Here is a 24,071-nt window from a genome sequence, read left to right as displayed (position 1 = left end):
ACCCTCTTCTCACAGGTGTTTAACCTGTTTAGCCATATACCAGGAAAAGGGAAAGTAAACAAAGACCCTTTCTTTCCCTGGTGTTTGCATTTTATCTTCTCCCCCAAAGTGATGCATTCTCTAAATTTGTTATTAACAGTCCCAAGGTGTCTGTTCTTTCCACAGCATGTCATAGGCTTCCCAAAGCGGAGAAGGAGCTCTCTCTCTGCTTGCCCTCCCTCTCTTACACCTCCACACTCATGAGGGTCTGAGGCCAGCTCTAATGCTATCCCTTAGACGCCAAGTGACAATGGCCAGGGCCATGGTGTACGACATCCCTGCCTTCTGGGCCTCTGCCAATCATTCCCCATTTCTGAAAAAACTCTTATGTTTTCAGTCAAATCATCTATGCTTCCTATTCATGTCATCAGTAAAAACAGAATGTTATCCACTTCTGTTGGATGTTACAGCCTTTCAATTTAGGCACTTAAAGTACTTCATGAACCTTGTCTAGGTGCCAAGTACTGCCTTTCTTCCCCTTATTCCAAGGGACAAACAGGCACACAAAAGTCAAGAATCTGACCCAGGGGCGCCTGGGTGGCGCAGTCGTTAAGCATCTGCCTTCGGCTCAGGGCGTGATCCCGGCGTTCTGGGATCAAGTCCCACATCGGGCTCCTCCGCTGGGAGCCTGCTTCTTCTTCTCCCACTCCCCTGCTGTGTTCCCTCTCTCACTGGCTGTCTCTCTGTCAAATAAATAAATAAAATCTTAAAAAAAAAAAAAAAAAAAAAAAAAGAATCTGACCCAGCGTCTGCCTCAAATGACTCAACACCAAGGCTAGAAAGAGCTCTGAGGAGCTGATGTTCCAACCACCCACTTACCCAGCCTGTCTTTGTTAGTTATTATTTCTACAAAGCTTCTATACCTTGGAAGGTCAAGGAGATTACATGTGGTAAAGTAATATCGTTACCTGGTGAGACTTATTGCAAAGTGTTCAGTGTGAATTAAAGTCTGTATAAACTTGTTTTTTTTTTTTTTTTTTTTTTTACGAAGTTGAAATACTATTCTCTAAAATTTGCAATAGATGGGGCTGATGCTTATCTGACTGGGCAAGGGACCATTGCAGGACCTGAGCTCTATGTCAGGCCTCCAGACCTAAACTCACAGTAGAAAACCTCCATGTCTAATTGTTCTGCTCTCAAGAACTTCCTTCTACGAACATAGCTGTCAGTAGTATTACATTCATTCCTCCATCAAATTTCAAATCAAAACTTTCAAGAGGAAGCTTTGCTTTGGAAACCTCTGGGGCTAAAGGTCAGGAAATTAGTAGCCGGCCACTGGCTGTCATAAATCTCATGAGTCATCTCGATGGTCCAAAAAGTGTCCCCAATGTACCCAACAGACTCCTCTCCACTCTATCCTCAGTGCCCATGAACCCAGTTTGGCCACCTTTTCTCAGCTTTCTTAAAGTAGTACATTCCCTTTGAGGAGGTGATCATAGTACCTCCTTCATAAGGTTGTTATAAATATCCAATTGATTAATACATTGCTTAGAAAAGTTCCTGGCCCACAGTGATCTTTCAGTAAATGCTTATTATTTAGGAGAAAGAGGAATTTGGGAGGAAGAGATAAGATAAAGCGTCTCAGATAAAGATTATATTACTCACTTGAGGACACACTGGCTAGTAGTATGACTGAGACTATAATTAAAGTTTCCAAACCTCTTGTGCACAGTATGACCACCACCACATGATGCAAGTGCCCAAATGAATTATGAAAATAGCTACACAGGAGATAAAGGTATAAACACATTCCATGTTAGAGACAATTTAAATTTTGAATTTAAAGTTTTAGTTTTGCCAGTCAGATCCCAGCAGCAGCTGCAGTGTCTCCTGTCTTTTCTGTCTCCCCTGTTATCTCCTCTCATATCTGGAAACATGGCCTCTGGTGTGGCTGTCTCTGATGGCATCATCAAAGTGCCGGATGACATGAAGGTGTGGAAGCCATCAACACCAGAGAGGTGAAGAAGCGCAAGAAGGCGGTGTTCTTCTGCCTGAGTGAGGACTAGAACATTATCCTGGAGCAGGGCAAGGAGATCCTGGTGGTGATCTGGGCCACACTGTAGAAGACAACACCTATGACACCTGTCCAGAGAGTCCAGATAAGGACTGCCACTCTGCCCCCTATGATGCAATCTATAAGACCAAGGAGACAAGGGGGCGCCTGGGTGGCACAGCAGTTGGGCGTCTGCCTTCGGCTCAGGGCGTGATCCCGGAGTTCTGGGATCGAGCCCCACATCGGGCTCTTCCGCTATGAGACTGCTTCTTCCTCTCCCACTCCCCCTGCTTGTGCTCCCTCTCTCGCTGGCTGTCTCTATCTCTGTCGAATAAATAAAACCTTAAAAAAAAAAAAAAAAAAAAAAAAAGACCAAGGAGACAAGCAGGAGGACCTGCTTCTCCTACAGGTGTTTATCTTCTGAGTGTGAACCCTTTAAGAGCATAGTGATCTCTGCCAGCTCCAAGGACACCATCAAAAAGAAGCTGACAGGGATCAAGCATGAATTATAACTAAACTACAATGAGGAGGTCAAGGACCACCGTACCCTAAGCAGAGTAGCTGACGGAGGGGGAGCAGGCGGTGCCATCATCTCCCTGGAGGGCAAGCCTTTGTGAGACCCCTCTAGCCCCCTGCCTAGAGCATCTGGCAGCCCCAGACCTGACCTTGGGGATTGCAGACTTCCCCTTCCCTCCAGGAGGGGCTGAGGGGGATCCCAGGAGGGGGAAGGCAATCACTTCACCCCAGTTGCCAAACAGCCCCCCACCCCCTGGACCTTCCTCTTGTCTCTGCCTCCAGCAGTTCTGGCCTTCCCAAACTGTTTTTGATCTTCTGATTCCTCTTGGGTTGAAGTAGACCAGTTGCCCCCCCCCAGGCACCTCAGTTTTGGGAGTGCTGTATTTTCTAATGACACCCTAACACTCCACCTGCACCTCCCCTTTCCCATGCTGCCAACTTCTACCCACAACAGTGGCTCCGTGCTTGTCTGTTTGATTCTATATATAAATGGAATGTTGTAGAGATGACTCCTTCCTTGGGCTGCCTGGTTCCCCTCCCCTCTTCCCCTGGCTGCTGCCACTCATGGAAGCAGGACCAGGAAGGGACCTTCAATTAAAAAAAAAAAAAAAAAAAAAAAAAAAGACCATACACAACAATACAAAGACTAGCTAATGCGAAAATAAACAAATAGGTAGTTTTAGTTTCCCAATATGTATACTTACGCTGTGTATGTGTTAAGTTAAAAAAAAAAAGGAAATTAAAAATGAGTTTTATACACACACACATACACACACTCACACAGACGCACACACAGAAGTTCCAGTACTTTCCCATAGCCAGTGGATCATCTTGCACTACCCACTGAGGAGATGCCTGGTATTTTCCACCTAGAATTGTAGTTTAGATCTCACATGTCTACTTCCAGGTTGTGTGCTAGTGGAGGATAAGAGCAAAGATGTAAGACTTGTAAAACTTTAGATTGAAGTGGCATTGCCTTACATCATGTGAATACTTAATAAATATACAGTGAGTATTCCTTGTCTTCAATAGGAATGTCTCATTAGGGTGGAATGGAAGAAAGGGTAGTAAGCATCAGCTTTCATGGAAATCTGAGCTGATTCCAAAAGCCCCAGTTGAAATAGAAACTCATGCCTCCATATTTCCCAGAATTCCAACTACAGTGACTTATACGTAAAAGATGCCCAAGCAAAAACGTGTTAATCTCTACATTTTAGGGAAATGTACACATGGCAATTCTTTTTCTAGATACTTGACTGATACGATTTTAGATTAAGAGGTGGAGATGACCAAAGTAGAGGTTGGGAATTATTCAAATGTTGCTCTATATAAGCAGAGCGCCCTGTCCAAAGCTACCAGCACTTGAATTAAAAATCATAAGCTAAAGGGGCACCTGGCTTGCTCAGTTGGTTAAACGTCTGCCTTTGGCTCGGGTCCTGGGATCGAGCCCCACATTAGGCTTCCTGCTCACGAGGGAGTCTGCTTCTCCCTCTGCTCCCCCCGCCTTTGTGCTTGTTTTCTCTCTCTCTCTCCTCTCTCTCTCTCAAATAAATCTTAATTTGAAAAATCGTAACCTAAGAAGACATCAGTCATATAGAAAAACCACAGCTAATTCCATGAAACACAGCTACTTATTGTTAATATTTATCCTACTGGAAAGAATTTAGATCTACCATTTTAGCTACACTAACATGGACAGATTAAAGATACAATACACCAAAGTACTTCCTCGGTAAACAGACAAGGACTAGAAAGTCTTTAACCCTAAGCCATAATTCCTTTACATTTCTACAAACTAGACTTCTCTAGTACTGAAATTTAAATGTTCAAAACTGGAGCTTTAACTTCAGTAATCGCTTAATTTTTCACTGTAATGCCTCTTCATGGATGTAAAATGGATGGATTTTGCTTTAAAAAATACTTCTTTTTTCTTGTAGTTTTTTTTTTTCTAACTGTAATTATTTTCGTGTCAGAAATATAATTGTACTCCATATTGAAAGCTAACCCAGTGGGGAAATAATTTTGCACAATTACAGAAAGTTTTAATAAAAGACTGATAAGTAAAGTTTTGAATTTTTAATGCATTCTGCAGGCGGTTGAGTGCCTTTTGCCATCTCTGTCACTTATCATTAAAGCTGTGTGAAAGGGAGGCCCACCTGTTATACTTGACTTGATTGGCAAAAGTGTACCCTGACAAATAAAAGTGAAACAGACAAAAGTCAAAATGAAAAAAAAATTAAAAACAGTCAGTTTCATAGCTAATTTAACATTAATGCCTCCCCTTCACCCAGAAAAATTTCTTTGTATTTAATATTCTGCTCTTACCTACTTATTAGCCTACCATTGTGAGTGTTAAATTCCTGTATAGCACACAGCAATAATTCATTTCTATAAAAGCACATCCCATTTCCAGGGCATGCTTTTTGGCTTAATTTGAAAAAATTACCCTCGTTTGACAGAGAAAACACTTTAAACACGCATAACCTACACATTTATGTGCAAGCGAAATCCGAAGAGTGTAATCTATCTAAGCTTTCTGTGATGAAGGCATCATGAGAGCCGTCCTGTGAGCTGCACTGAATTTGCTCCAAGGCTACAATGTGAAGTCTTCCTACTGGTATATCATGCGAATGTTTGTTTGTTTGTTTACCCTAGATGCTGCCAGACCCTAAACAGCCCACCAAACTCTTCCTCTGCTTCTTCAGGTCAGTGTCCAGTGAGTATCAACAGCCTGCCAGGCTGGGAGGGCGGAGGGCTGTGAATTGAGCCCCGCTGCCCCTCTTCACACTGGCACGGACAGTCTCGTGGCAAACATCAAACTGTCACTTGGTTTCATGTGTCTGCTGTCTAATAAGTTTATTTTGGATCAGACTGATTCTCCAGCATATGCTCAAGATAAAATGTTCAAATGATGCAAAGTGGGATTTTCAAATTATGATCCTAAGTACTTTTTTTTTTCCTTATCCACTTACATGTAATCTAAAAATAAATACCCAGGCTCCACCAGGATGTGACAACTTCAGCAAACAAAATTGAAAATAGCTGCCTTACAATCGTCGCTCCCTCCAAATGAAACAGGGGAAAATATACCTTTAGAGAAAAATACAGTGCCTGTTAAGGAACAGACGAGCTACTCACAGCAGGTTTGTGAAGAGAGGCACAAGGACATAAACAGCTCAGGATGGGTATCAAGCAAGAAAAAAACCAGCCAGCAATCACTGTGCTGAATCCCGGAAGGGGCGCGGGGAAGTGGTCACAGGTGATTGTCATGTGTGATAATTATTATTACTGTACACCTGCTCCTCCGCACTAATTAACTTTGGATATGCAAATCAATCCTATTGCATCATGCCCCTGCTCTCCTCCCCTACAGATAAGAAGATGTTCAGCTGCTGGATTTAATTAGGATAATGAACGCCAGGCCCACGGTGGCTTGGCAGGGGAGGTGGGGGGGAAGCTGTGACTGACCTTTTCTCCCAAAACGTTGACATTTTCTAAGGCTTCTGAACACTGAAGTCACCTCCATGGCTGGGACATTGATAGGAGCGGATTGATGAGGTGTCATTAGAGGAGAGACGCCATGGCCCCAGTGTTTGCTGGGAGAATACAGCAGGTGTTCTGACAAGGACACACACCATCACTGTTATTTGGCAAACAATTCTCTTGATTCACTAAAGTCAAGCATGCCAGCATTTCTTTATAAAAGAAAACAAGGCTGTTTTTCATAACCACCCAAAGGAGAGGTCATCACTAAATTGCATTTCTGAATTACTTTTCATTTCGCATCAATATATTAAAAAGGTTTCTATTATTCCTCTCCCCTCATCGTCCTCCCTTCTGCACCTCTCCAATCCCCCACCTACCCCGCCCTGCCCAGATTTCTCGTGGCATGTAAGCCGAAAACATTACGTGACGGTAAGTTAAAAAGGGTTAAGTTTGTTCATATTAATCCCTACAATTCCATCCCTATAATATAAGGTAAGACAAGGGCTTCTGAGATTAAATGGAAAGAGGGCAGAGCAGCGTCTTCTTGTTTGGATATCTGGTCTGCTTGTTTATCAAAAAATTGTTTTCAATTATGTATATATATATAAAAAGCCTTATTTGAATTTCAAATTCAAAGACATGCATACAAAATAATACCGAGGAACATAGACTGTAATACGATTCTGTTTTTCTCTCTCTCTCTCTGATCATTTACTCGGCTTTAACTTTTTAGCCATCTGTGTGTAGAGCCTTTCCTGTATTTTCCGTTCTGACAATGGAGTTTTATGTAGTCATAAAATAATACCATATTAGATCTCTCCTTTTTTCCTACTCTCTTCTTACTGTGCTAAATTATAATAGAAGAATAACTTCAGGAAACCAGCCAATTTCACAAAGAGGTGAAATAAAAGCCCCTTGGTGTAGCTGAAAAATCAAGCTGATCAGAGACCAAGAAGGCAATGCTAGTCCCATTTCTAAAGTGAAGCAGAAAGTTTGAAAAATTAACCAGGATTTAAAGAAGAAATAATAGGGGATCATTCCGTTTCTATAATCTTGATAGGTTGCACACTGCATGAGGTTTCATCTAAGAAATCAGAGTTTTGTGATAGGTTACTTTTTAAAAAATATATATATATCCAAGAGATGATCTACTCTTTTTCTCTGAAAATATCTCATTAATATCATAGGGTAAGTATCATAAATACTGTACTATCATGTTGGTAGGCTAGAGATATTTAAATTGACCCTTTCTGCAGTATTTAAAAAAAAAAATCAGGTAGCCAACCTGGAGAACTCTCAGATAATGGAGAATCTCATCATGTAATACAAAGGAAAATAACAAGTGCATATAAAGGAAAAGACAAGTGTCTTATTTTCTATGAAGTATTATAAAATGTTGGAATTAAGTAGTGTTTGTCTCTTGTACCAAGATAGTTATTTGAATGCTATAGGTTACAGCTGGTTGCAATAGTCGTTTTTCTGATCACATCCTTTCATAATGAGGTTTCAGCATATACAAACAGTTAACATTTGGCAAGGTACAGCTTTTAGAGACTCTACACATGGACTATTAGCATGGAGCCGAATGTGTCCTATAAAATGAGGGTGAACATCCTAAGTTTGCTTGTGTGTGTGTGTTTCTTTCTTTTTCCAGATCAATCACTTTGCCATTTGCTGCTTAATCACTATTTTACTTAGACTATCTCTGCAATTACTAGTATCCGTCCTTTCCCCTTCTTGCTCCTTCCTTTTCTCCCATGCATTTCTCTTGAGCTTCAAGGCTCCCACAGCTGTATCTAGAACCATTTTGGGCAGCTCTGTCTCTTCCCTGCTTTGGTATTTAATTCTCTGTGAAAGCCTGCACTGCTGATTTCATTAAGAATATTCGCAAGTACGTTGGCATTTTATTACAACCTTTATTTGTTGTCAATCTCAGTACTAGATAATAAGAGCTGTTGAACCAAGAACCTAGACTCAGCATTTTGGGGGAGGCAGTTTCTGACCATGGAGAGAAGAGCAGGGGCATTTAAAACTCCTTCCTTCCCTGGCTCAGACAGCTCCAGCCCCAGACTCCTGAGACATGGGTTGCTGACTGTTACCCATCATGTGCTCAGTGTAAAAGGCAGAAAAGGTCAACACTGTCCCAGCCTCAATGCACGAAATTATGATAGAAATTCACATCTAGAGAAAAGATCTAATTAAATCAGAATTTAAGGAATTAGGACTCAAAAGTCTTAGTCCCTAGTCACAGCATTAATTTGGAAGATATACTTAAACTCCTCATTCCTCAATCAGTTTCATCTTACTGGCTGTGTGTCCTTGGACAAGTTCTTTTCCTGAGGTTCATCATTTCACTTACAAAATGAGGATAATAGTAGTACCCCACAGATTTGTAGTGAAGATTACATGGGATAATAAATTATATTGGTTGGCAATGCTTGGCTGATAATATATGTAAAAAACATTGCCGCTGTGTCCAATAGCATACTGGCAATGTATATAGTAGCATATATTTTATATATAGCAAATACATTTTGTATATGTATATAACGGTTAAACTAAATCTAGTGGTATTTCTCAGAACTGCTTACCTAGTGTGTATATTTTGTTGGGGAATTTGAACATATTTCAGCTATTGTTTGTAAAAATTCTTTTGCACCTCTGCTTGGACATAGCACTCTATTTCTTTTGGGATAGGAGAAATAAATACTTATTTAAACATAACTATCTCTTTTTCCTATTCAAGAGATTATAATAGCTAGAAAGTTGGATCCAAATAGAAAAATGGAATACTAGGACCCTGTGACCTTTGCACATGTACTTTGTCTGAATTTAAGAGCATATTCTTAAATTCTTCAATTTGAGAATTTGAGACCATATCTACAGAACTTCATGAGTAGAAATCTTTGGGTATTCTAGACACTTTTCATATATAATTTAAACTTAGTAAAACAACCTATTGTTTGCTTTGATTTGTATTTTCACTATCTGACCAAATAAAGCAGAAACAGATGGCTCTTCTGACTTACATTATTTTAAGCTGCAAATATGTTGCCCACTTTTGAGCCTATGTGGTTAATCTGAAATCTGTCACACAATAAAATTAAACATTCCCTATTTTAAGGTGGAGGCAGCATGGATTAACCAGAGTCAGAAGCCCCGGGCTGTCTCATCCTGTCTTAGCTCTGAACACACTGCGTGACCTCTTATGAACCACTTCACCTTGCCGAATCTCAACTTGCTCACCCGTGAGGTAAGTTCGACTATATTGGGGTTTCTCACTCTTCAGTGTGCATACTAATCACCTCGGGATTCTGATAAAAGGAGGAGTCTTATCAGCAGGCCTGGGGTGGGGCCAGTGACTGTGCATTTCTACCAAACTCCCAGGTGAAGCCAGGGCTCCTGGTCCATAGACTCCACTCTGAATAGCAAAGAGCTGGATACATTCTTGGACAAATGCTGCGTAGTTCAGGATTTCTGTACAAGTATTCACAGAAAAGCATGTCACGATGGCCCCAAACAGGGATCTACCACAATCCCTAACATGAGGATAGTACTTTCCAGTCAGCAGTGTGTTCCCATCCTCTTAGTCATCGCAGCATTTCTGAGAGGAGCCTAAACTCAGAAAAGTTGAATCACTGTCTCGAGATCACACAGTCATGTTGCCAATATGTGGGAAACCCAGGATCGAGCACAGAGCCTTGTCTCCAGCCAGCTGTGTTCACACACCACGGTGTCTTTCATGGTCTCCTTTGTGTCCACCAGGCCCCAGAAGGCACAAGGCCTAACAACACCTGACAACCTCATTCAGTTTCATCCACAGCCATGTATTTATATATTTCCTTAACGTTACCTAAATATTGATAAAATCTAGTGGTTACCTGTTAGAGCCGACTGAAGGCTTCCATTTTCTTCCACATCTTTCCATTACTTTTCTGCTGCCCCCTATTCATCAAGTACAGAAAAGCCTCTCAGGCCAGCATGTACATTTCCAGTTTCAATTGCTACAGTACACGAGTTCTAGATCTTAAAGGCCAAAAAGCATCTATTTGACTAAAGAGCTATAAGGCAGCCATAAAAATTATGGATCACAGAAATAAGCAATTAGTGTTATCTTCAATTGCTTTATTGGCAGTATTCACTCGTTAGAATAGAGGCAGCCGTAAAACAGATTGCAACATACTGTATAACAGCATATGGGATTTTACATTATAATGCTATTCTCTGCCAAGAAGTCATATTTTCATTTGAATGCATGGAACAGATTATCACAGGGTTTCCAGCATTAGAAGTGGATGACCCTCACTTTTTTTTGTAGTTGTTGTTAAAAGGCAATTCCTGAGGTTATGACTAAATCAAAATACGTCCGATGGCAAATCGGCCCGTGCTCCGTGCCTGTATTCTGGGCCCCTGGAAACTGGGCATGGCGCGGAGCTACAGCAGATAATAAAGTCAATCTCTAACGTGGAGGATCGAGGGAGAGTTGAGGGTTTGCCAGTCTTCCAAACCAGCTGGCGCCAATTCTGGAGTAAGCTGCTCACCCGCCCATCTCATCACAGCTGAAGTGCCACAAAAGACACCACGCTCACAGGGGATGGAAATAAAACAATAGGAATAATAATACGAAATAGAACAGGATCTCTACTTAACGTTGGGAGATGCTTTCCAGACATCAATGCTGCCATTTTACAAAACGTGTGCAAGCATGTTTTTCATACGTTGCCGATGATGTATGTGCAGACTTTCCAATACATAGACCCGGGAACGTGTTTCAGCAGGCCAAGCTCTCAGGAATCACCCACAGGCCAAGAGTCGAAGAGTTCCCCAGCCCTTCGCACATTTGACAAGCTCCAATATGGCACACCTGGAAATACGGCTAAATGCCCACTCTCCTGTTTCAAGTTGGAAAAGGAGTAGGGAAAAGTACATCGAACAGATTCTCTTTCCAAGATCAGCCTGTGATATAGCAAATGAAAGGCTTTGAAAGGCAGGATTGCTGAAAAGGAAGCTTGTGTGGTTTCAAATTAGAAGTCATATTGTTGCACTCACAGTTGATCAAATAAATATTAATCACCAAATGTATTTATGTCACTTCTCACGCAATTGCAATATATTTCAAATGTGTTTTTAAATGGTGGATAAAACACACTGGGAGGGCAAAAAAAAAAAAAAAAAATCTCCTTTTACAGAACCTCAGATACTAGGCAGCTAGAGGCATATGTAGTAATTTACCAGAACAAAGGAATATGTTTGAATTCGTTTCTGTGTGTTTTCTGCTATTTATTCAAATCTAGTATAATCCAAATAATTTGATAGACTTCAGAATCTAAGTACAATGATATCATGTTAAAAGTAAACTTTAATCTTACATAATGTTACAATGAATTAGTGTATTCACTTAATTTTTTCTAGTCTTAAGTCTTTTGTAAAAATTAAGACTGTAAAAAAATTAATTGTAACGAAAATTCTCATAATTTTTTAAAAAGATTATCCTAAATGATTACAAACGCAGTTAAATGCAACCAAATGATGCAAAACAGTGTATAGAAAAGCTGCTGCTTTCGATATCCCTTGGTTACTTGGAGTAACATCTCCGGTCCTTAATTTCCATATTTGTATGTTTAAGGACTCCTCCCTTTCTTCATAAAGGGAATTGGTGAAAAGAATAATTAGACTAAAAATGCAAGCATGTTGCAACCTAATCTTGCCTATGTTATGTACTAGCCCCTATGGCTTGGGTATATTGATATACTGTTTAAATTCCGTGTTAGCTGTCATGGACTCATTCGTAAAGTTGCGTAATGACCATAATGCCTATAGCCTCCTTCCAAATTGAGCTTGAAAAATGTTTAAGGTATTTCTCAAATGGTTAGAATAATTTCTCATGAATGAGTACCTTGTCTTCTTTTTAGAGTAAGAAAACTTGGTAGTTTTCCAGGAGCCAAACAAGAGGGGCCCTTGACAAACTCAAAATGAAAACAGGAACCAAGACAGTGGCTAGTTTATGCTTTTAGAAAATGCATGCTGACAGATTGAGGGTGTTTCACCAATGTATAACATACAGTGAAACATCTGCCTTTTGGTTCAATAGTATTTTCCTCAATAGCCCACCAATTTTCTTAATTTGGCAGCTGTGGCCTTGTGATTGAGGCGACCTTTTTATATAGAAATGTTGAGAAGCAAGCTGTTCCTTGGGTGTGTAAAGTAGCAAACTCAAGGGATTATATATTTTTAAAATGTCAATGAGCATGTGAATATGTGTGTATGTGTGTGTTTCACCAAAGAGGGTCTCACTGAGTCAGACAAAAGTGACACCAAAAGTTAATGGAGAAAATGTTTTTTAATATATTTATCTTGTTATGCATAATGTTACTTAATTCAGCATTGTTCAAAACAAACGATGAATAATATCTTGCTATATAATGACTAGTTTTTCCTATCCTTGCAATAAAGTAAAGCATTTAAGAAAAAAAAAAAAAACCACAAGCATCTCAAATAGCCTCTGCTTAGCTGCAAAAATAGACTGTGATGAGAGTAACTCTTCCAATCAATTATGCAGCATGGTTTTAAGTGAGGAAAAATTTCAACATACGTATCACTTCAAAATATATACAGCATGTATCTATATGTACAAACTGCGTAAATTTTGAAGGGCTACGAAGCATATATTTTGCTACACCAAAGCTCTGACTGTTAAATTGATTGCAAGAAAACTATAATTTCTTTTGCTGAAAAACTTGAGCAATATGAATCTTACTGGATTATTTAAACTCAGTGGTGTGTGTATACATCTATATGTGTGTGGGTATAAACAACAGGATTTCTACAAATTCTCTTCAGTAGGCTCAGAAGCAACTCCTCTAACTAAAATATTGCTCTGAAATTGTCTCCTTTAAAAATGACGATAGTAAATGAACATACTTCAAATTCCACAGTCTATACATATGGACTGGACCTGTTCCGTATGGGGGGTCATTTACTGTCATTCACCCCCTTTATATACGTGCAGGGTTCATTAATGGTCTCCCTTTAAGAGCACCCTTTTAAAAGAATGATCGGCCACATTAGCCAGAGCAATGTGACTTAGACTTTTACATGTATACATATATATATGTACATGTATTTTTTTTTTTTCATTTTGGCTGAATTCAAGAATGAGTCTGTAGGCTAAAAGAATTGATCTGTCACAAAGCAACAGATTGCAGTTAGAGACTGCCAACAAATCATAAGCAACAGTAGGTAATGACTAATTGTAACAGGAATGAGGGAACAGAGGGTGGGGATTGTTTCAGAAAAGGTAATGGAAAAAATGATCTTTCCCAAAAGAAATCAAACATTTACGTTTTGATATGTGTTGCTGTAAATCAAGTAACAAGCCCAGCACCTCTGCTCTTCTCAATAGTTCCTAGTGATGCTGATCAATTTGACAATTTCTAAGAGATTTGTGATTTTCCAGCACAGGTTGTTTTTTCTGTTCTTTTATTGCTACTAATACTATTCTATGACACAGTTCTGAGGTTTCTCAATGAATTACTATTTTAATACACTCTTTGGAGCTATACAATCTAAGACTTGCAGAAAACCTTAACTATGACTTTCACTTGGTGGTAATGAATATACAACGCGATCTTAAAAAGAAAAAAAGAAAAAAGGAAAGGAAAGGGATTTATGAAGATTTACAAGGTCCAAGAAATAGAATGGCAAGAACAATCATATCCATCTTTTTTATTGATTAGAATGTTGCAGTTTTTAATTATCTATTCAATCTTACTTCCTCAGATTTTCACAAAATACTTCTTTCTAATTATCAACATACACAAACATAAATTTGTTTACAGCAGAAACTTAACCTTCTAAAACTTCAATTTATGAAATTACTTAGAGCTTGAGGTGCTTAAAGAAATTAAACCCTGCACTAAGTTCAAATGCTTTGGGGACATTCTGTAAGTTTTGCTTCACTGCAACAACAGTTAACAAGATTTTCTGTGTCGCTGGAACACAAGAATTTCGTGGCTCCCTGTGACTGCAGAGATTACAAAGCGTATTGGGTCAAGTGTAATATATTTTTAGAGGTCACCTATTTTGTTTAACCTTAAATTTTTAATTTCAACCAATATAGTACAGCAAGATTGCCCATATACATATTCCAAATGTAAAAATAATGATTTCCTTCATTGATGTTGTAGGCTAGTCACCCCAACCTGTTTTGTCTCACTGATGTTCTAATTCCTAAATCCTCTGCTTTCTACAACATGTTAAACATCAGAATTCATGTCTCTTTTATATCTATATCCAATATTCTTTGCTTCCTCATTATTCAAAGAAGAAATAAATAAAGGAAGCTAAGGACTACCCTTCTTTCTTTAGTCAACATTGATAGATGTCCCCAAAATTGTTTCTCAACAAACTCAACTCTTCCTCTGCTGGAAAAGAGAAGAACTGTTCCAGAATGTCAAATTAAAAAAAAAAAAAAAAAAGCAAAAAAAACCAAACAAAAAACCCATTAGAGACATAGGAAAGAGAAAGTAATATTTGCAGAAACAAATATAAGAACCAAATTAGATGGGAGGAGGATGAAAAATAATGATGAACAATGAACTATAGATCACTGAAGCAGTGCATATGAGGGAAGGGAAGGAGCTAAGGGCACATGAGGTGCCATAAGGACAGCAGGAACCTTGTGAGAGGGACCAGGAACAAAAAATACTGACGGGAAAAATGTAAAGCTCTGACAAAGAGAAGTAAACCCATGTCAGAAACCCAGGAAACACTAATAGAAAATCAGAATTATACTCTGCTAAATTTCAAATACATTTTCCCTCTATTCTGCCTATTAGTATCAACTATAAATAGCTCAGCCTAAATCCAATTCTATACATAGAATTGTTATGCACCTAAACCATTCTTCTGTTTCCAAGTATCAGGATATTTTGGAAAAAACAACAACAACAACAACATACATCAGCATATTGATAATTGGAAGTCTGCTAAAGCTATTCATATTTATCATAAAACTGAATCTCCTAAGGGGTAAACGACAGATGACTTCATGCTCCAGATTTCAACACAAGTGCATCAATCTCCCATTATCATCTATATTCTTTACCTCCAAACACAGAGCAAGGGCCTAGCCACTCGACAGTGGTAATCCACTCTGGCCAGCACTCACATTGCAGGTAGTGCTTGGGGACTGCTAGCACACAAAGCCAAATGCCAGGGTTATAGACAGTTCTCAGTTCACCAGATACAACAGAAACATCACCACTATTTTTCAAGGACTGGTGAAACACCCCCTGAGGTGGACTCATTCAATCATTCATTCATTCAGTAAATGAATCATTTGTTTATTCTTTCATTCAGTAAATATTTATCAAACATCTACCTACCCTGTTCCTGGTATCATACAAGCCTATAGCCTTGTGTCTTAACATCGTAAATATCACACGTGTATTTGTGAAAATAATATAGTTCACAACAATACCAATTATAAAACTTGAATTACCTCTTTTCCCCGCATTCTGATTATGCCTGGCCTTTCACATGGGTCGTGTTCATAACTATTTGATACATTTGAGTCATTTCAGGTAGATCCTCTGCTCCTACAGAAATACTTCATTTAAGAGTCAAGCTATAATGTAACCTTACATGAAACGTTGTTCTCTTAAAATAAAAATACTCCTGGAAGTATTTCACCTTAATATGAGTGAAATCACCTCTCAACCCCTCCACCAAAGGAAAGAAAGGCTAGCATGAAAACACTGGAATACTGAGATAGAGTAAGGCGCTAAAAAAGGAAGATGGAGGTACAGGAAACTAGGCATGGCATCCCCATTTCATGGTGGTGTCCAGGGCGAGCTTCACTTCTGCTCCAGGATGTATAAATTAAAATAATTCAGAACTGAGTGAGTTGGTTATTCATCATATGTGTCTTGCCCAAGTTGCAAAGTGAGATTTCCCATAATTTCATTCTGTAATTTGAAGTCTAATCCTTTCGACTGATGAATTTATAGATTTCACCCAAAATGAACACTCTCTACTTTCGTTTTTTGTTTCCAGACACCTCTGTGTCACCAAAATTCAGGCTCAGACTATGAACTGCCCTACATATGCCCTTCTTTCCATTTTCTCTAAGTTTGCTATTATTTTTTTGAGGTGTTTGAACCAGAACTGCATATTCTATTATACATAGATTCAAGTCCATATGTACAAATATATATCACATATTTCCAATATATATTAAGACCACTACTCATATATATACCCACAGCAGAATGCTTTCCTCACAAAATTAACCCAGAGCAATTTTAAGAGTTGGGTCAACATCATTATTCCATGTGTTAAAATAAATAGGTAACTGATGTACTTTCTATCCACAGTAACTCAACTACAAGCACAATTTGTGGCAGATTTTGGCTCATAAACTCGAAAATAAATATTTAGCAGAAACTGGACTATAGTAATTATTTAATGTAAATTAAGAATTAGCACTTTGGCCATTTTTTTTTCCTAAAATGAGCTTGTTTGTAAATGTTAATAGTCGATTACTTGTTTTTAAAAATGACCATTTCTTTGGAAGGCCCATGTAAAAATAAAACAGAACAAATCTCAGATTTAATCACTCCAGGCCAAAACTCGAACTTTCCTTTGGGCTGTGTAGATTCAGACAGGATCATGGCATAAATGAGCATTTACTGGGAAAAATTCTCCAACCAACCCCCAATTGTTCCCTTTTACCATATCAAAACCAAAGCTGGTCACTTCTAAGGACAGAGAAAAATGGGTGAGGGCCCCCAGGTTGCTATTGAGAGCAATTCTCACATGATTCTTAGGTGCGCCCTCAGTTTTTTCAGAGGGGACAGTGGCTCCTGAACCAAATTTTGTAAGCATGGGGTTCCTTCTAGTTTACACCACAGCAGATTCGACTTCTCTACAGAGACGTCCTTAGCCACGGCGACCTCGGCTCCTGCAGGTGACAGTATGGCTTTCTGCTGATTTATTAAAAATCTCCCATGTTATGGCTCCCGTGTACTCTCTGGAGTGTGATCATGTGACCAGTATAATCACAATCTGTCTCCCTGCTAACATTTCTCTACTTTGGTTATTTGTTTGATAAAGTGAGGAGCTTCCCTTTTGTTGCCCTTCATCAGAGCTTAATGTCTTTACTTTGGGATCAATATACTTTATGAATAATTTTATTTCCTTCTATTTTTATGGTCTTTTCTCCTCATTATCATACTGAGTTTATTAGCTGGTGCTGTCAGTATCTCTACCCTGTCATATGTTCCTGAGGTACAGTAAATATCACTTGTGTTGTAATTAATATGCACACCCTCTGCAGTAATTAAAGTACAGACCCCTTCAACCAGCTGAGCTTCCTACACTAATTCCACCTTATCTTCATAATGAACTTATTGTAATCTGAAACTACTACTGAATATTGTTCAGTAAGGCTAGAAGAATGAAATCTAACGAGATGCAATAATATTTGTGAACATGTTAATATAAAAAATGAATTTAATTAGTCTAAATCTAATTAAATTTCCCATACAATTAAAAGCCTCCCCTTTCTTCCATTTTTTAAAATCTAACAAATGCCACATTATTGCCCTTTCAGTTATTTCTACAGAGCAGCAGACTGGACAAATGCTTTTTTTCCCCCCTAGAGATACACACAGCAAAGCCCGTAGGAACCAGACATTGGACAGTGACATAGTGAGGAAATAACTGAATCCCTTTGAGGAACTACTATCTAAAATAGAAGACTTGCAAGATTTGGACAAATCAAAAATCTGACCTTTCTTAAAAAAAAATCGATGAAAATAATTTCTCAAATTTATCAAAAAAAATCTGTGAATCAAAAAATATGTCTTAAAAATGCCAAATGCCATCTGTACATCACAAGTGACACTAAGGCACAGTCCCTGTCCCCAAGGAGCTTATATTTTAATGAAAGGAAGACATATTTCAATTCTGCAAATATTTATTGGGCATCTTTTAGAAATAATAGAGACAATGGGTGTCACAGAATCTCTACGCGGGATGGAAAAGGAAAAGTCTAGCACTAAACTTGCACCTTGATAGACAGGGGAGAGAACATTTGGGGCAGGACACTAGCTGTTGCTGTATAGATTCAGTTTTGCTGGAGAAAAAAAGTCTGTGTAAGTTAGGAAAAAATAGACACAAAAGACTAAATCAAGATACATAATTGGCACAAAGGAGGAACATGGTGAGGAACTGCATGCACATTTAATATTACACTTACATTGTCAGGAAACATTTCAACGAGAAAAGTGAGTGCTGGAAGTACAGAGCTACACTAGGCAGACAGCTGGCAAGCAAGCCCTAAAACTGGGCGAAGGGTCAGGCATGACCACCACAGTGCCAATCAGTGGGATTATTTCAAGGTGGAAAGATGTTACCAACAGGGTAGAGTCACAGTAATGACTTGGATTTTGGAAGGAAAGAAATCATTTCTAGGATTGTCGATGCAGCTAAATTAGCAGGCAGCACAGCATTAAGTACCAGTACCACACACACACACACACACACACACACACACACACACACCTACCTATAAATGCGTCATCTTGAGAATTTAGAAGTGGTTTAGTGGTCAAAACACTTGTCAATGAGGACAACACATTTACTCCCACAGTTGTTTTTTTGTTTGTTTGTTTGTTTTTAAACTACCCCAGCTGATGAGAGATTTATAAGACATGTTACCTAATGGATCACTTGGAAGGAAGTAACCAAGTTATGTCATCATTCCAGAAGTAGAATCTAAATTCCACCACTCCTTGGCACCTGTTCTGGCATTTTCAGGGCAATGATGGATTGGCTCCCCAAGAAAAAGCAACATGTACTCTTCTACTGGAATTGATATGAACTCAAATAGAAAGAATAAGAAGCATTTAGAGCAGCATCCATTCAATAGTCTTGCAAAATTATCAGTGAGCTTGCTTTCAGACATGAAATGTCCTTTGGCAACAGTGCCTATCCCCGTGCCCCAAATACCCCTGCTAACACCACACATGATTCTTCTACTGCCCTGCCCCCATTTGGTCTTGAGCCTCTACTTCGAAATTGCACGTTTTTCTTAATGCAGTAAGTACACAGAAGTTTGAAAACCTAGAATCATCTCATGCCATCCCCTAATAAAATAAAATGAAGAGAATTTAAATTGTATGTAAATCACACTAGTCAGAAGCCAAAGAGTTCTGAGTAGAAATCTGATAGTCTAGGAAGTTATCCCAAAAAGCAAACTTCTGAGAACTCTTTGCAACAAAGAGCTTCAGTGATGAAAACAAATAATATGTTGAAATGTATTGCGACAGCTATGCATTGCAAATCAAAGGAGCTAAAATAAAGTTAGGCATTCTCTAGAAGAGTGCTCACTATATTTTAAGGAAGATTTAAATGTGCTTCAAAAGGGCAGCATGGAGAAAATGGAATGATACCGATACCAAAAATAAATTACAAAGAAAATCTGGGCTGTTTTGTTGTTAAAAAATAAAACTAAAACATGTTGACATCTACCTGATAGCAAACATGTTAACGTTGATCCTGACTATCAAAGGGAACCTATGCCTAAAAGGAAATCTGATAGGATGAATGGAGAGCCTAGAAGATACACTTTTAAAATTCCTGATTGAGCAAGTTTTGGTTATGCCACTGAAAATCAGTGAATCCAGAATGTCAACGCATTTTTAGAGAAGTCAAGAGAAGTCAAGAAGTGGGTGTATGTGTGTCTGTGTATGGATGCATATGGATATACAAGAAAGCAAAAATTGGAGCTCAGAAAATTAAGTAACATGACATTTCCTTTGGTATCCTCTTCCAAACTATTAACTGAAAACATAATCATTTATTTTAATTTACATTTGTTCATCTTTAAGCTTTGTGTTCAGTTCACTGTAGGAGCTGAAACTGATGCTGAAGAATGGTCTCAAAGGGCAGGAAAAGTTATAAAAATTTTAAGCAAGTGTTGCTCATAAGTCTGTCTGCATTTCTGAAAATGGTTTGTGTGAAGGATGGGCTTGGCTTTGTAGCAAATATTTTGTGACTCATGATTTATTTCGCATACTCAGCATAGTTTGGGAGCAATGCTAATGTTTATGGATTATTGCACTAACTTGGAAATTATAGTGTAGTATTTGTAATTCAATAGGAACTTTCTTAGAAAGCAGATGCACTTATATTTGCTCATTGGTGAGGTTAGTGACAAAGTCTAGGAACCAAAGTGGAAGATAGATGTAAACTCTATGCAGCATTTTTCACCTGTGATATGTGTGTGTGTGGGGGGGGTGTCAATTTCAAACTTCCATTTGGTGATATACTCTTGATTCAGTAACAGCTTGTAGGCAGGCTCTGTTCATAAGGGAAATGTCATTAAGAAAGGTTTCAACATGAGCTTCCTGGTGTCTTAGATCTCTAGCTCCTCTCGTCAGTTTGTTTATGTACTGGACCGTCAATCCCTTAACATCACCCAGTTGAAACAAAGAATAAAACATGACAACTTAATGATAAACACAATGGAAAACAGAACATGCTAGGATGCTTACCTGAAAAGCTTCCTTAAAGGAAACCACTGATGATGAAAAGAAAGTTTAAAAACTGAGAAAGCTAAAGCTATTCTCATTCCGTGTGTGTACTATATGTATATATACACAGTATACATATTCACATTTAAAATATATTTTTTTAACAATTTAATACTACTGATATTGGTATAAAACACAAATAGCAACATTTCTCCCTCCCTTCTTTCCAGAACTACTGAGGTGAGTTTGTTAATGTACCTGAAACCTCTTAATCTACTGAATGTTAGAATTGTCATAATTTTCTTCTGTAGTTATCACTTTCCTTTGGTCATAAAAGCCCTAGGTGTATTAAAAGGTGTAAAAGCAAAACAAAAACTCCAAATTGCCTTCCTTTCTTTCCCAGGCTTAACTGAATAGGATTCTAAAATTAAATTTCACTGGTTTGCAAAACTCGCCTCTCAAATTAACAACACAGAAGTGATTGAAGGCATTTTTAGGTACACCTGCTCAACTACTATTTTAATAAGAAAATGACTTAGAAAATTGGTAGATACAACACTATTGTTGGTATGAACTAAGCCATGTCTCCTAGTACAGATAGCTCAGGTAGAATCCACCTTGAATACTCTGATTCCTCCAACTTTCTTTGTACCAAGTTTCTGTTTCCAATAAAGACTTATGCCCAACTGCTCACTGGATGCCCAGCATGTTTGCTTGTGGCAGCTAAATAACCTATGGAGAAATGGTATGGTTAAAATCGAGAAAAATTATTCTCCTGCGTGTATTCAGCATTAAGACAGAGATACCCATTGGCAATTACCTGCTCGGCCCATTTCGCCAACGTCCCCGCCAAGCTGTGGGTCCACGTTGTAAGCTCTGGCGAGTTGCAGCGCCCCCCGCCAGCCTCCCCCGCATCGAGCTGGTCCATCACCAGCGGCCATATTCTGGCCCAGGAGCCATGGTGGCGAAGTCTGCTGCAGACCTGCAGTGAGGACCGCACAGCGCAGTTCTGGGATGTCCCCAGCCATGGCACTATGGCTGCTCTACAAGCTAAGCATAGCTGCCCTCTTCCAGGCAGACTGCAAGCATGTCAACAGTCTGACCCATTGGCCTGGCAAACACGTCAACAGGCTGCAGGAGACGACTGGTCACCTTTCTGCAGGATGGGCTGCTTAGACATCAACAGCCATGATCTGGTCCTGTCCATGTAAAAGGTGGCACTTTACAAGTACGCAGTCCAGATGATGGTGGTTGTTACTGCAGGCTAGGTACTGGTGCTGGTGCTGGAGCTGGAGCTAAGCAACATGCCGTCAGAGCAGGTGGTCAGCACGGCCAGTCTGGACCTCCTCCAGGACCATGAGGGCTTCACATAGAAGGGCGACGAGTGGCTGAGCTCTCACTGGGGCTAGAAGCCCCATATGCTGGTTCAGTGCCTGCCGCCAGCTGCCGTCATATCCATCATGCTCCATTTCGAGTGAAGCCTTGGGAGCCTTGTAGCTTTTTGCACCAGTCGTGGCTATGGCCTCTTCAACTGCCAGTGCAAGAGCCCTGTGCTAGCCAAGTGCACCCTTCAGCCCCCAACAACACCCTAGCCACGGAGGGGCTGTGCTCCCAGGCGAAGTTGCTCAAGAGGTCACTGTGCCAGTCTTTCCCGCACATCTGTTCATCCGGAAGAGCCGCGTCTCAGGCAAGAAGCGGCAGCTAATGCTCACGGCAAGAGCGGGAGGCGCATGTGTGAAGCAGGCCCGCCCCCAGGACGTGGAGATAATGATGCCTGTGCAGCCCCACATCGAGCCCTGCTGGCTGAACACTCCCTCTCCGGCACTATGCGCTGCCTCTACTTCCTGACACGTTCCTTGGATATGCAGCGCACCCCAGACCTCCCTGTGGCGCGAACTTGGGCTCCATATTTGCCAAAGCGATGGCGGCGCTAACAGCGAGAACGAGGCGGGAGCGGTGGGAGGAGCAGGCGAGGAGGAGCAACCGACGCACTGCGCACTGCACGCCATTGGTGGCTTCGGTGTGCGCGACGTGCGTGACCACACGCTGCCTGCACTCTGAGTGGCCTCGTGGGACCTGGTGCAGGTGCCTGACTTGCAGGGTGACCGTGCCTTGCACACTGCATCTGAGGAGCAGTTCAAGGTGTTCACAATGCCCAAGGTGAGCGCCGAGATCAAGTTCAAGCTGATTATCATAAGGGCTGTTGCCGGCACAAAATGGCACTGGCTACGTTTGCCCGTGTTGCCTATAAGGACTATACCAAGACCTGCCGGGCCTGCCTCACCAACCTGAATGACCTCCACATCTTCTCTGTGCCTGGTCTGCGATCCCAGAACCACTATACCTGCATCTGGAAGGAGAATAGCAGCGTCATCTCCTTCTGCGTCTTCACATGCCGGCGTCGGGGCTTTTACCTGATGTTCCCAGTTGGAATTCGAACGCTTCTCCTTAAGTGCCTAGAACATCACAGAGCTGCTTTCCTATCTGGACATTAGGAGGCTGCATGATACCGCCCATGCCAGCTACAGGTTCCCTGAGTCACCCAAGCTGAGCCAGGCCAATGGGACCCCTGGCATCATGCTGACTCCATGAAGCTGCGATGGGAGCCCTGGTCCTGTCCGCAGCAAGGGATCAGACACCCTAGAGCCACCAGAGGCCATCCTCTTGCACATGTCCATGGACTTGGCCACCAGTGCCAATGGTACTCTGGACACAACAGGAGATGGCAGGATAAAGGATTGAAAGATTTCCTGGACTCCTCAGAGGATTCCGAGAAGAATCTGGGGAACCTAGTGTAAGAAGAAGCTCAAACCTGCACCATGTTGATCAAATGAGGAAGGCCAGAACTACCAGCCACCTGCCCTGCTGGGAGCTGGGATCCAGCCTCCCTGGCTCCCGCCTGACCCTTCACTTGGACCTATACCTGCTAATCTGTGGGCTCCAGTGGGATCTGCCCACCCTGGCCTCAGGGTGTGGGCCCAGTACTCAGCCCAGAACCTCTGGGGCAGATTCAAACTGGCCCCTTCTCTAAGTAATTGGCTACCCTGGAGGCCCAGTACCACCGAGGGAGGAGAACTGAGGCTAGCGGCCATGCCATCTCCTATTCTACACACCGTTCTTCCCACCTTCCTTTGCAAAGAGTATTTTTCTAATGCCTGTGCTGTGCTGGACAGTCATTTCTAAAACTATTTTGATACTTGCTCCTGAGCCAGCTGCCTCCCACATCCAGCCTGTGCATGAGTACACCCGGTAAGTACATACCATATATGTGACTGGGAGTACTGCAGGGCACACAGGTCTAAGACCTGGTCCAGTGGGGGGGGGGGCACAGGATAGGTTTCCCTTAGACTGTACCTTGGGGTTTTTTTCCCCTTTTATTTTGTTAAAAGTTGAGTTTTAATGCCAAAAATACTGATTTTGTAATATCGAAAATGAAAGCATGTAATGACTCTTAAAGGGGGGGGGAGACAAGAGTACCAATAGAATGAGCCAGAACA

General features: G+C 40.5%; 1 pseudogene; it reads left to right on the top strand.

Annotated features, from left to right (window-relative positions):
- The first annotated feature begins 1,914 nt into the window (after positions 1 to 1,914).
- On the top strand, positions 1,915 to 23,408 carry LOC103671785 (annotated as a pseudogene).
- The last annotated feature ends 663 nt before the right edge of the window (positions 23,409 to 24,071 follow it).

Source organism: Ursus maritimus, unplaced genomic scaffold (genome assembly GCF_017311325.1).
Source record: "Ursus maritimus isolate PB19 unplaced genomic scaffold, ASM1731132v1 scaffold_6, whole genome shotgun sequence".
Classification (NCBI taxonomy): domain Eukaryota; kingdom Metazoa; phylum Chordata; class Mammalia; order Carnivora; family Ursidae; genus Ursus; species Ursus maritimus.
This window is presented reverse-complemented; position numbering and strand designations above follow the sequence as displayed.